Genomic DNA, 14,825 nt, shown 5'->3' on the forward strand with positions numbered 1-14,825 from the left:
TTTTCAATACAGGGTTCTACCCTTCGGACTGTCCACAGCCCCCCGTGTTTTTTCCAAACTCCTAGCCGTAGTCACTGCCTACCTCAGGAAACAAGGGGTCATAATATTTCCTTACCTCGATGATTGCCTCCTCAAAGCCTCAACGTTCGACGAATCTCTCCGGTTCACGCGGCTCACCGTCGATTGTTTCCTATCTCTCAGCCTACAAATAAACAAAAACAAATCCACATTACGCCCCACCCAGCACCTGGAGTTCATAGGAGCAGACCTCGACTCCCGAACGGGATTAGCATCTCTCCCACCCGACCGCTTCAACTCCATAAGCCTACTGGCCACAAAACTTTGCACCAGTCCCCAGGTCACTGCCCGAGACTGTCTACAACTACTAGGTCACATGGCCTCGTGCACTTTCATGGTCCAAAATGCACGATTATACATGAGGTGCTTCCAAGCGTGGTTGGCCACGGTTTACAGACCGAATATGCACGCTCTAAACAAGCCTCTCTCCATACCTTTCTGAGTCAAAGACTCTCTACCGTGGTGGACGGTTCCCTCCAATCTCTGTTCTGGAGTCCCTTTTCTCCAGGAGGCTCCATCCCTCATACTGACTACCGATGCATCCCTGACAGGATGGGGTGCACACAGGTGTCACCACACAGTCCAGGGGCTATGGTCTTCAACCGAAACCTCCCTGCACATAAATGTCCTAGATCTTCAAGCCATATGCAATGCGTGCCGTCACTTCCTCCCACTAATCAGGAATCAACATGTACGCATAATGACAGACAACATCGCCTTCATGTTCTATGTAAACAGGAAGGGAGGAGCTCGCTCCCATTTGCTTTGCACAGAGGCTATGAAGCTCTGGAATTGGTGCCTTGCGAACAACATCCGGATATCAGCTGCCTATCTTCCTGGAGTGAAGAACACCACAGCGGACGAATTAAGCAGACGCTTTCCCTGGGATCACAAATGGGAATAGAGGAGAGAACCATTCACAACATATTCCGCATTTGGGGTCACCCAACTATAGACCTTTTTGCAACTGCAAAAAACACGAAATGTCCCGACTTTTGCTCCAGAGCGGGACTGGGCAAACATTCCCTGGGAGACGCATTCATGATCCCATGGCACTGGAACTTACTTTATGCTTTTCCCCCGATACCGGTTCTCAACAGAGTCCTGATAAAGATACGAACAGACCAGGCCACGGTGATCCTGATTGCCCCGTCGTGGCCCAGACAACCTTGGTTTCCGTTCCTCACCAGAATGTCGATTCGATCACCAATTTCGTTGCCCCTCATCCCGAACCTCCTATCACAGCAACACGGCCGATTTCTTCACCCCAACCTGTCCATGCTTCACTTCAAAGCCTGGTTCCTACATGGTTCTCCTAAAACGAACTAGGTTGCTCTGAACAAGTTCAAAGAGTGCTCCTACATAGCAGAACACAATCTACTCGCACCACCTATCTACGAAAGTAGAAGCGATTCACACATTGGTGTTTAGATAAACAACTTTTTCCCACGTCGGTACCTCTCCCGCTCATACTTGACTACCTATTGGACCTTAAGCAATCTGGCCTTTCTTTCAGCTCCATCAGAGTCCATTTAGCTGCTATTACAACCTTTCATGACAGAATTGATGATACCTCTGTTTTTGCTCATCCAATCACCAAGCGTTTCCTCAAGGGACTCCAAGCCCTATACCTAGACATTAAACCACCTACCCCTCCGTGGGACCTTCATTTAGTACTATCCTGCCTAACTCAACAAGCATTTGAACCCCTAGCCACTTGCTCCCTTTTACATCTTTCGATTGAAAACAGCATTTTTAGTGGCAATTGCCTCCGCCAGACGGGCAGGAGAAATAGCAGCTCTTATGGCAGACCCACCATATACCCTAATTTTCAAGGACAAGGTTACCCTTAGATTACACCCCAAATTTCTTCCAAAAGTGCATTCCTCATTCCACATTAATGAGCCGACCTTCTTTCCCAAACCACATGCAAACTCGTTCGAAGCCACAATGCATACATTTCTACCCAGAGACTTTCAAACACTGGATTTCTCAGTGTTCTATTGTGCTATCAGATAAAGAAGGTTACACCCCCGCCAGCATCAGAACTCACTCCACTAGATCTCTGGCTGCCTCGGTGGCTTTCTTACACAAAGTTCCCCTGGCTGACATCTGTAAAGCAGCCACTTGGTTCTCTGAACACACATTTGTTAAACACTATGCCCTTACTCAGGGCCCTCTCTCTGATACATGACTGGGCAGAGCTGTACTATCTACTGCATTCCTATCAGATCCGAAGTCCCTACCTCCTTGAGACACACTGCTTTTAAGTCACCTGGAGTGGAGCACCCACAGGGACATCTCTCTCTCGAAGAGGAGGTTACTCACCCTGTGCAGTAACTGACGTTCTTCGAGATGAGTGTCCCTGTGGGTTCTCCACTACCCACCCTCCTCCCCTCTACTTCGGAGTTGGGGTAGCCTCCGCTGTAGAGAAGGAACTGAGGAGACCGGCCGCGCATGCGTACTATTAAGGAATACTCAGAGTGGGGGGCAGGCTCTGCGCATGCGTGGCCGGTACGAGTACTGCTACAAAAAATCTCCGAGCAAAGGCGCAGGGACGCACCAACACCTGGAGTGGAGCATCCACAGGGACACTCATCTCAAAGAATGTCAGTTACTGCACAGGGTGAGTAACCTCCTCTTCAAGGGAGAACACTAGATTTGTTCATGGGTAAACTGATGGCTCAAAGGAGTATACCAAAGTTGTTTTATTCAGTCTAGACAATAGGAACTGATCATTCCTGGCTATGGGCGGTGTTCCTTCGAGGGAGCTCACAATGCAATTAGAGAGCTTCAGTATTTTGGATACCAATAAAGGATTTATTACTAGAATTGGTCTGATAACTACTGAGCTGAGTGTGTGCAGGTGTGGGTTCATTAACATCTGGAGCAGAGATCCCCCAGGATGCAGTGCTTCCCTGCTTTTCTGGTCCCAGAGTTCAGTGCGGTTCTTGCCTTGGAATCTCTGTTCACCATTCTGTATGTTAATGGAGATGCCTCCCTGTCCTGTCTTTGATGCAAATGAGGCTAGGGGAGTTTCCTTAATCCTGTCACCCTTGTCCGGAGGGGTTTAGATGAGTCTTCCACCGCCTTTTCATTGCTTTTTGTACGTCTTTCTTCTGATCAGCTTTGGTTCAAGCAGAGGCTTGGGGTGGGGGGGGGGGAAGGTCTTTCATGAGTCAGACAGGCTGTATTCTGCACGCTGGTTCCCCAAGAACACAGAGCTGATAGCTAAGAAATTAGACCAAAGTATTACAGCTCACAGGATACTAGACTATTATATGCCACAGGAAGAGAATAGGAGGGACTGAAGTGCACCAGTGCCTGAGCAGTGGTGAATTAACCACTGGGCCACCAGGGCCCGTGCCCAGGGGCCCCGGCCAATTTGGGGGCCCTGGAAAAATGGGTGACCCCATGCTCTGACCCCACTCCCCCCCGCCTGCCCAGCACTCCTACCAGGGAGCAGGGTGAGGGTGTGGGGGCTTGTCCCACTCCACCTGTCCAGCACTCCTGGAAGCCCCCGTGCCCCGACCCCACTCCCCAGCAGGAGCGCCGGGCAGGCGGAGCAGGCAAGCACCCTCGAGGATGGATGAGCATCCTGTGGTGGGGGTGGGGTACAGAGCAGGCTCCAGCCACCAGCAGGGAGCCCACTGCACCTGCTTGCCCAGACAGCACCCAGCTGCAGTAGGAACCCCTTGGTCCAGGTGCAGGACTCAGCCCATCAGGAGGCTGTGCGCTGCCCCCCTCCCAGCACCCTGGTGGAGCTGCAGCATCCCACCCACTCCTAGCCAAGCATAGGTATGGTAACCCTTCTCCAGTGTCAGCCCGTTGCATCTCTGTGCTTTGTAGCCGATCCCGCACTGCACTAAGCGTGGAGGCCACCTGTCCCTGCTGGGGGTCTGCTCCTATTCCGTCCCCTCTCTGCTGAGGGTATGTCCCATCACCAGCTGCCCGCGTCGCTGCAGGTTCAGCAGGGAGTGGTCCCTGTCAGAGCCCGGCTCCAGCCCTCCTCCGATTGCCAGCCCCAGTGGCTGTTCCCTTAGTAGAGGCTTTGGGAGGACAGTGACCCCCACTCCAGTGGGAAGCCGGGAAGTCAGCACCAGGGGACAAGACTGGTGATGCTGGGCAAAGCCCTGGCAGAATCGCGCCAGTCCCTCCCAGGGGGCCAGGCCAGAGCAGGGCTGCTCCCTTCCCTCCCTGCTGGAGAGACTATCCTTCTCTCTCTCTGCTCACAGGGTTACAGGGCCCCTTCAAGCAGAGCAGTAACCCCCTGGCACTGAGACACCCCCTCCCCCATGCAGCTGGGCACAGGCTCTGGGCTTGGAAGGGATTCCTTATCCTAAAGACATCGCCACTTTACAAGCTGCATGCAGGCTATTCTAATATCATTATGGCTTGTGCCCTGACCCTGCTCCCTGGCAGGAGCTCGCTCCCAGGTAGGAGCGCCGGGCAGGCAGGGGAAGCCCCTGCACCCTGACCCCATTTCCCTGACAGGAGTGCCGGGGGATGGTGGTGGAAGGGGGAATGCAGGCAGAAGGAGTGGGGAGGGGCCCCCAACTTGCTGTGGCCCAGGGCCCCTCAAAACCTTAATCCGCCCCTGTGCCTGAGGCCCCTGCAATGATCAAGTGAGATATACCCATTTAGTTTTTGGGCCATACCTAGATTATCTTTAATCTCCTTCCCATCCACACTGCACAGTGGCCCAGCCTTATCTTTCCTGAGTCTCTTTTTATTTATATAATATACCTCTTATTAATTTTAATTTCCTTGGCAAGAGCTAATTCTGCTTGACTTTTAGCAATTCTCACTTTATTCCTACATTTTCTAAGCTTCACAGCATTCTTTGCTGATCGGTCCCTTTTTCCATTCTCTGGGGGCTCACTGCTTACTCCTAGTAAGCTTGTTCAGGTGGTTATTTATCCAGCTTGGTCTGGAGCCTTTCCCTACATGTTTTTTTCCCCCTTGCTTGGATGCAAATTTCAGATGGTTTTAGTATAGTTGATTTGAAGAAATTCAAAGCTTCCTCTGCTTTTAAGTCCTTGAGCTTTTCAGTCCAGTTGACTTCTTTAACTAATTTCCTTAATTTTCCAAAGTCTGCCATTTTGAATTAATAGACCATAGATGACAACCTAGTTTTGATTATCCTTCCATTTAATTTAAACTGGATGAACTCGTGATCACTCGATCCAAGGTTATTTCCTACTACTGGCTCATCTATGGTGTCCTCACTACTTATCAAAACCAAGTCTAAAATTGCATCACCTCTTGCTGGCTTGGTGACAATTTGATAAAGAAAACTGTCATCTGTCACATCCAGGAATAACTGTGCCCTATCGGTATTAGTAGCATATAGTCTCAAATCTATAGATGGGAAGTTAAAGTCTCACATTATGACACAATTCCCAGTGGTACTTCTCTCTCTAATAACATTAAAGAGATCTCTATCCATATCTGGGTCTGATCCTGGGGTGGGGGAGGGGGCCTATAGCAGACCCCTAACATTAGCGCAATAGAACATCTTTTACAATCCTTCGCTACAGTGATTTTGACCCAAACAGATACTTTTTGTCCATATTATTGCTTATTTCTTTACAGTTTATTGTATCATTGATGTACGTTACTCAACCACCATTACCTTTTCTTTCTTTCTTTCTTAAACTGCACATACCATTCAGTACTTGTATTCCAGTGTGAATGCTATTCCACCATGTTTCTGTAATCCCTATAATATCTGGTTTGACCTCCTGCACCAGTAGTTCTAGTTCCTCCGTTTTATTGCCCAGACTCTGCATTCGTGTACATTGTTTCCCTTGGCCCTCACCCAGTTTTCTAGCTGGGTTATATGTAGTCCTTTCACTAACTGTGACTACTTGTCCAATCAATATTTGTATTTTCTTTCTCCATGCTGTACATGCTATTACTTCTGAGGTGTTCCATTGTCTCTTTCTATAGCTTCATTTAGTTGCGTTTCCTCCTCCTGTTTATTGATGGCAGGAGTGGAGAGTTCAGGAGTCTCTCCCAACCTTCTCCCTTCATCTCCTAGTTTAAAGACCTGATCAATCATACCAGATTTGATCCCAAAAGATTAGTACCCCAGGTACTCAAGTGGAGTCTATCAGTTGAGAAGAGTCTTCTTTCTGTGAATGCTTCCCAATGATCGATCTTCCCAAACTTTCCTCATAAGCACCAATCCTTGAGCCATCCATTGATCTTCATTATCTTACCATGCCTTCGTCCTCCTTCTTTAGGGACTGGAAGCATTCTGCTGAAAATCACCTGAGCTTCCACTTCCTTAAGTGTCCCACGCACCCAAGCATAGTCATCCTTGATCCATTATCTTGATTGAATGGTGGCTAGAATTCCCATCAGCTTCAGAGTTGTGTGTGATTGGCTATAGATCAAAGACCACACCTGCATATAGCCACCATGCTCCAGCATAACATTATTGGCAGAACCAATGACGCTCTGCTCCTCAAGAAGTTTTATTTATTTATTCAGATATTGATGGGAATGCTAAAAGACACTCTACATGTCTTGCACCCATCCTCTGAGTGCCTTTGATGTACATTTAAAAACACCATCACAGGCATTACAAAACATAAAGCATTCAATGCAACAGTGCTTCTCCTTCCTACCACCCATCATTTACTTACCATTCATGTGACCAGTACAGCTTAAATCAACATTGCACTTTCCCACCCTCAACCTCGTATGTCCATCACTTCGTGCTCAGACATGTGGAATTTACAATGTATCCAGAAGGTCAAAAGATTGGGGCTAGGAAGGGGAATGGGGAGGAAGGAAGAGAGTTATTCAGATCTCAGGGAAGTAGAGCATTCCAAAGGAAAGGATCCTTACAGAGAATGTTCCTTCAGCAACTTTTATAGCTGCTGACATTTCTGTGCCAGTATGGGACCACTGAGACCTAAACATTAGTGATGGTAAATAAATACATAATAGAAAAAAGCAACAATATTAAACTACAAAAGATGACATCGGGCATCTCAAGCAGTGAAAACCTCTGATCTCATCTTCTTCTGTAATTTCCTGATTGTGGCTGAATGTGTGAACAATGAACAAAGATTCTATATCATCATTCAGGCATTTAAAAAAAAAAAGGAGGAGGGGGGCTAGTTTTCACTCAGATGAAACAACTCTACAAACTGAATTCATGCTGAAAAATATCACAGTGATTACATTGCTAGCATATGCCACATTTTATGAATGAGTCTCTGCTTGGCAGAACAAGCACATAAATAGTGCAGATATTATCTAAACTAAGCATTGCACAAAGCATGGACATTTCCTAGTGTATTTTTTAACATGGGCCATTAACCCCTAATGGACATTCATTTTTCCATGGCATGAAGGTATTATTATTATTTTAACCTCCTTGGAGTTTTATTCTGCAAAATATAGGACCAAATAATCCTCTAGAGAGAGGGATAAAAATCCTGTGGATCCAGCAGGAGAGCCACAGAATATCAGGGTTGGAAGGGAACCTTAGGAGGTCATCTAGTCCAACCCCCTGCTCAAAGCAGGACCAATCCCTAGACAGATTTTTGCCCCAGATCCCTAAATACCCCCCTCAAGGATTAAACGCACAACTGTGGGTTTAGTAGGCCAATGCTCAAACCACTGAGCTATCCCTGCTTTGGCACAATTACTCCTATGCAGGGCTGGGGATTTGAGCTTATGGAGGGGCAGGCCAGGATTAATAATTGTAACCCAGAAACCTCCTGGTACCAACTGGCACAGGGGTACAAGGATCCCCTGGATGCACCAAAAGAGGTTATGTAAGGTCTGTATTTAAAGCGTGTGTCACACTGGTCATCATGATTAGGGCTCTGTATCTGTCACGGAGATCGTGGTTCTGTGACCTCCATGACTTCTGCAGGGGCCAGTGTGGCTGACCCCAGGCCCGCTCAAGCAGCTGGCTCCAGGGCTGTGGGACAGCCACACCAGCCACTGCTGGAGCGGCCCCGGGGACACACCAGCTGCTGCTCTGGTGGCCCCGGGCAGTGGTCCCCGGCCGGCCAGAGCAGCCCCTGGCAGCTAGTGCTGCTGGCCCCGAGTGCCCCCCCCCAGCAGCGCCCCCATCACTCCACCCCGAACAGCAACCCCCCCCTTCCCCAAGATGTAGTCACAGGTATTTTTAGTAAAAGTCATGGACAGGTCACAGGCCATGAATTTTTGTGTATTGCCCATGACCTGGCCATGACTTTTACTAAAAGTACCTGTGACTAAATCGTAGCCTTAATCATGATCCTTGTGAAGTGGATGTGCAGATAATGTGTAAGGAGTTATATATGTTTACTGAAAATTATGTTCTTAAAGTAGGTAAATTAAGACAGGTAACTAGGTGAGAAACAGATTCTAGGCAGGAAGGGGTTAGTAAACACTTATCTGTCTGGCAGACCTTCATGTATTGTATACCTCTGGGCCAACTCAATTGGCGTAAAAAGAATGGCTGTTCTTGGAGACAGGGTATGTTTGCTGTCCGGGCCAGGTACAGACCTGAGGATTTACAAAGACAAAGGAACCCCAAAATGAGTCTCTGAAGCGGGGACCTCCTGGGGTAAGGGACCATGTTCTGTAACTGCATAAGAGAAGTGGAGAGGGGACAAGATTTCATCCTTTGGTGTGGGAAGAGAAGCTGTCAGCAGGCTTGATCTTATGAAAGGATTGTCTCAGCCATCCTGGTTGAGAATGGTAGGAAAAAAGACTATGGATAAGCTAGCCTGTAGGAGACAGAGGAATGTCTTGTGTGTTATGTTTAGGCTATAGAATGAGTGCCATGAGTTGGTTTTATATGTAACTCCTTGTTTTCAGTAGTCTGAGTTAGTATCATTTGCTTTCATAAACTTCATTCTTGTTTTCACTATATCTAAGTGCTGGATGTTAAGTGCAGTGGTGAGTCTGAGGTGAAACTAACAAGCTGGTGAGTATTTTTCATTTGGGAGTAGAGAAGCTGAGAGTTCTGTGAGCATTCAGTGCAAGAGGGACGCTTGGAGAACTCAGGAGTTGGTGTGTGCCTATTGCTAACTTGTACAGAGAGCGAGGCCTGTGGAGGCCTTAGGGTGACCAAATGTTCCGATTTTATAGGGACAGTCCCGATTTTTGGGTCTTTTTCTTATATAGGCTCCTATTACCCCCCTGCCCCGATTTTTCACATTTGCTGTCTGGTCACCCTAGGAGGCCTGGAAGGTAGGGCTTGTGTTGCCAGAGGCTGGTGGAGTCCGGGAGCTGACCCACAGACTTCCTCATGGTAAGGGCAAGTGGTAGTGAGGTGCCGCACAACCCTACATACCCCTCGGAAGCATCACAATAACATCCCAGGCTTTGGAAAACCATCTACCAGTTTGCTGGAACTTGATGTGACTTCCATTCTGACCAGTTTTGCTGTCAGTGTCTATATATTAATAATAATGTACATGTCTATTTACCATTAAGTTCATACGATCTCCATACTCATATTACAAACTTCCACTCAGCTTTCTTATTTAAATTGTGCTTCAGTAGAGGCCTCCCTAGCCTGAAGTACTTTTTTGTGACTTAATAAGTCAGTAAGTCCCCCTGTCAACGTGTACAAAGCATTCCTTTTGGCACAGGCCCCGTACCCTAAAGTTTTTGGCAGTAGCACTTATTACACTCTAGGGGGGTTCAAATGTACTTGGTAATTAAAACTGGCAAATTTGAATTTGTCAAATTGCCATAACCAGACATGTTAGCTCTACTCTTGGTCTCAAGGAGGGAGAGATTTAGGGTCAAATCATCCCTATCTAGGTTATGCCACTCCTGGAGTTTCCTGTGTATCATTCTGTTGAGAGCCGCCTCCCATCCTGGAATTGATAGGGGGTTCAAACCAAAGAAGACACAGATCCCTTACGCATCACTGAAGCCAGATCATGGCACAGTAGCCCGGTGTGCAAGGATTACCCCTGATTCCACATGACCTTTTAGTCCCACAGAGTTTCCCTGAAAGGCTGTGGCAGGGTCAAGGTCTATGCCACTAAAGAGAAACTTCACAAAACTCCTTCTCTGGGGATTCACATTTATTTTTATGTTATGTTACATCCAAGACCACACAAAGTCCAAACTCCATCTCAGTCTCTGGCCACATTCTCCTCATATATCTTACATCCTTGAACACCTATCTTTTCCTGATTTACAGAGATGGGGCCAAATTTCACCCTGAGTTACTCATATGATTTATGAGGGTAGAATTTGTTGTATAGATTAAATTCTTTTGAAGCTGTTTTAAAAGATTCCTCAGCCTTACTAATCCAGGAAACTATAATAGAAATGTTGGCATACATATAAATTAAGTTATATATGGTAATTAGAGTGATATTATCAGATTAATATTTCAACAATAACGAACCTGCAAGAATACCAGTGGGAGGGAGAGAAATATCAGCGTGCAACACCTAGCCCTCTCAGTGTGGTGGTAGAGCATAACTGGTTCCCTTGTTTTAGTAGAAACTTTATTGTATTTTTATTTCGTTTATTAAGTGTCTACTGTAAAACATAAAAGCTGTGTAAAAGGGCTGAGTAAACATTACATTAAAAACATGGGTGAAATTCTGGCACCATTTAAGTCAATGGCAAAACTTCACTGCAGTCAGGATTTCACTCCTTGATTTCTAACCTCTTGGCTTTTGTGGGCTTGATTTCTCAAACCTTAGTGTTGCTTTCATGTTAGCTTTTGCACTAATGTGCCAGAACTGCAGATGGTATTAATTTTAATGGAGCTATGCCAATTTAGGCCAGCTGAAGATCTGCCCCACTATGTTATGTGCATGATATAAAGAAAGTTACTAGAGCACATAACCAAGTGTGTTAGTCTTGTGATTCTGGGGTCCTAGCAGACCAGCAAATTTCAAGTCTTAAAACATGGGAAGGAAGCAGAGGAATGCATTACAAATCTGGTATTTCAGCTAAGTACTTCATTCTGCTATACATTGTAATGCAACAGACTGATGACACTGCCACTGATTTTTGACTGCAGTAAAATCTCCAGGTTCATCGAGAAGTTTTAGATGACTTTTTCCAGTGCAATCCTCAATCCCAACATGTAAGATGTACTAATGGAGAATAATTCACTGATATGAAAAATGGCAACACTATTAGTTGTATTGGGCTTATGACATAACAAAAGTGCACTTTCATTCTAAACCCTTATTTTCAATAACTTTTTCCCCCCAAAATTACCTTTGGGGTTGAAGTTGCTCATTCTTGTCCTCAGTCAACAAGTCAGATTTTCTCCAAACAAACTCTTCAGATATTTCTGAGTTAGAGCACAAAAATGTTGTTGTTTTCAACAATTAGACATTGATTTTTACCTCCCCTTAGTTAACTCAAAAATGGTTTGGATTTAAAACTTAGGCAAGTCACTTAGGCCAGGTCTACACTACAAAGTTCTGCAAGCATAACTATGCTGGTAAAGGGTGTGGAAAATAAGAGAAACAGCTGTGTGGCAAAACCCCCATGCAGACGCAGCTTATACAGGCAAAAGAGCCTGGCACAGCATATGTCATTTTGGAAGGTGGTTTATGGTTTAACTATATTGTCCAAAGCACTCCTTTGGCCAGTATACGCTGCATCTCCATTAGGGGACTTTGCCGGTATAGAAATAACAGTATATAGCTAGCTATACCAGCAAAACCTTTGCAGCTGTGATACTTGGAGCTCAATGGTTCAGGAGCCAAATTAGTGATCAACATTATCCAAGAGCCACAGTAGTGTGAATTAATTGTTTCATTTACTTACTCTCTTTCATAGCTATATATATCTATAAATCACAGCAAAATGACTGACCACGTATTCTACAATTGGTTAATAACATAGTAAAAGCAGCCTAATTGGTTAATAATTAAATCACACAGTGTTTTAATATCATATGCTGCAAAGAGCCACAGGAGACACATTAAAGAGCCACTTGCAGCTCGCGAGCCTCAGTCTGAGTATTACTGCTTTGCCACGTAGACTAGCTCATAGTCTCTCCGTGCCTCAGTTTCCCATTTGTACAATGGTATCTAGTACTGTAACAGTAATTCCTCACCTCACAGGGGTTTGGCGAGGAAAAACACTGTAAAGATTGTGAAGAGCTCAGATCCTATGGTAATGGGGCCATGTAAATACTTAGGCTAGAGCTAGATAGTAGAAGTGTCTTAGAAATAAGGAGTGTATTAAGAAATGAAATCAGTGCATAGCACCACAGACTGTATGTTCTCTCCCTGCCTGTCTTATCAGATTCAGATTAGATATCCAGTTTTACACGTTATAGGGCTAAACCCTGGCCTTGACTTCATTTACGGTCTGTGAGCACTCTGTGAGACCCATCAGAGCAAGCCACATAGCACTTAAAGAGCTGCCTAACGTCTCCCCTTTGAATATCTCAACTCCAGCCAAACATTTCCCACCAATGCTATCACCAGCTCAGCTCCAGCATTGGTAGGTGCAATATAGAATAGACAGGCCAAGGGACCACTGGCATTTCAGGCACTGTTGCGTCAGGTCCTCACAACATAGTGGTTAGAACGCTGGCATCCACTGGTGCCTTAATGGTACTAGCACTTTTCACCACTGCATACGTGAGATCAGAACCAGAATCAATGCCACCGAATTAGTGACTAAGGCCTGGTCTACACTAACCCCCCCACTTCGGACTAAGGTACGCAAATTCAGCTACGTTAATAACATAGCTGAATTCGAAGTACCTTAGTCCGAACTTACCGCAGTCCAGACGCGGCAGGAAGGCTCCCCCGTCGATGCTGCGTACTCCGCTCGCCGAGCTGGAGTACCAGCGTCGACAGCGAGCACTTCCGGGATCGATCCGGGGCACTTCCGGGATCGATCTGGGATCGATTTATCGCGTCTTAACCCGACGCGATAAATCGAACTCAGAACATCGATTGCTTACATCCGGACCCGGATGTAAGTGTAGACATACCCTAAGGCACTTACCTCTTGCTGAATATTGCATTCCTGCCCATGCTCCCAGTCATCCTGGAGATTGCTGTAACTGGGAGAAATCTAAGGGGAAAAACACTTTGTTTCTCTGCTTTGTGCATCTGACAGCACTTCAGCTGATTCCACCCATCTTAGAGCAGAATTAACTCCCACTCAAATAGCCCCTGGCTTAGAGAGGAGCTTGCTAGAAAGTGTAGAAAGAGCATGCTAGAAAGTGCTAATGTGGCCCTCCCTCTGTCGCCACCCTCCTCCCATCTCACAGAGCTCTCATTGACTTGGGGAATGAGGGGGGGAAATGCAGCAGGAGAAATCCTCCCCTCCACACACACCCCCCGACCTAAAATCATGCCTAATTAACCTCTGGCACTCCCTGACACAAAGGCCTGGTCTACACTACGACTTTAATTCGGATTTAGCTGCGTTAATCCGAATTAACCCTTCACCCGTCCACACTACAGAGCCAGTTAATTCGAATTAAAGGGCACTTAAAATCGATTTCTGTACTCCACCTCGACGAACGGAGTAGCGCCTAAATCGATTTTGTTAATTCGAATTAGGGTTAGTGTGGCCGCACACCACCGAATTACTGTGTTTAAATTAATGGGGTAGTGTGGCCGCACACCACCGAATTAATGTGGTTAAAAACCGAATTAATGTGCTTAGTGTGGCCGCGCACAATCGAATTTATACAACCTGTTTCCCAAATTCGAATTATCTAAATTCGGATTAATCCTGTAGTGTAGACATACCCAAATTGTCATTGAGACCTGGAGCTTAGAGGGATTCAGAACTAGAGAAATCTAGTTACATTAAATAGGACAAAAATGTAAAGAGGATACAAACCTTCTTGCTCCAGAACAGAAGCTGAGCACCAAATGCCTGCTGTCTGGAAGAGACTTACTAATGGACAAGCTGTGCCACAATTGTCCATTATAGGGAATCTTACTTTGAAGCATCTAGTACTGGCCATTCCTAGGTACCGGATACTGGACTAGACGGACCATTTGTCTGATCCACTGTGGCAATCCCTATGTTTTTGTGTGTCTAAACTGTTCCCTCCCGTCTGCTCCCTCATTCCAGTTCCACAAGTTTCCAATCCCCCTGCTCATGTTAGTGAAAGGGAACATAAAGGCCTATGTCAGCTTAACAGTCAAATATAGTAGTAACATGAATTCTCAGCACACAGAATGTTACAATACTGCATTTTAATAACTTTTATTAGGTCACACCAACAACTATCACCATAAGTACCATTCAGCTCATTTGCAAATGCATGAATTGACAAACATTAAATCCTTACCAGAATCACATACTCTTACAGGTGTCCCAGACACAACATTAACTATATTAAGCAAAATTCATAAATAGTAAAAATGTTTTTTTTTTCACATTGCAGCCTTCCTCGAGCATGGATGTACGGCTTTGGAGTATCCTCCCCAAATCCTTGTGTCATAAACTTTCTTAGCCATTGTAATGACTGTAGAGATGATTTTTTTCCCCTGCAGTAGAACATTTTGTCCTTTAGCAATTTACAGTTATGTTTGCATCTGAAATGAAAGTGGTGGTGTAATACAATGCAGTATTATCAGCTCGTAGTTTGCCCACACACTCCACCCTCATTAGAAACCTTTCAGTTGTAACACTCTTTCTCAAGAACAATAAATCTCCCTCATAATCAGCTCCATTCTAAACACTACCTCCCCTTGCACATGTTAACGTGTTTGACTTCCAGCAATGGTTATATTATAGTTAGGGTGGAGTATCAATCAGTT

At 45.7% G+C, this 14,825-nt stretch overlaps 1 protein-coding gene across 1 annotated transcript in view; it reads right to left on the reverse strand.

The window, feature by feature from the left end:
• Positions 1–14,252: 14,252 nt before the first annotated feature.
• The window catches only part of MET (MET proto-oncogene, receptor tyrosine kinase), a 51,163-nt gene continuing 50,590 nt past the window's right edge, over positions 14,253–14,825 (reverse strand). The window contains exon 18 of the mRNA XM_026648739.1: positions 14,253–14,600. The gene's annotated coding sequence lies outside the window, so the exon portion shown is untranslated. The remainder of the gene's footprint in view (positions 14,601–14,825) is intronic.

The sequence above is a fragment of the Terrapene carolina genome, unplaced genomic scaffold, assembly GCF_002925995.2.
Source record: "Terrapene carolina triunguis isolate 2854851 unplaced genomic scaffold, T_m_triunguis-2.0 Scaffold68, whole genome shotgun sequence".
Taxonomy (NCBI): Eukaryota; Metazoa; Chordata; order Testudines; family Emydidae; genus Terrapene; species Terrapene triunguis.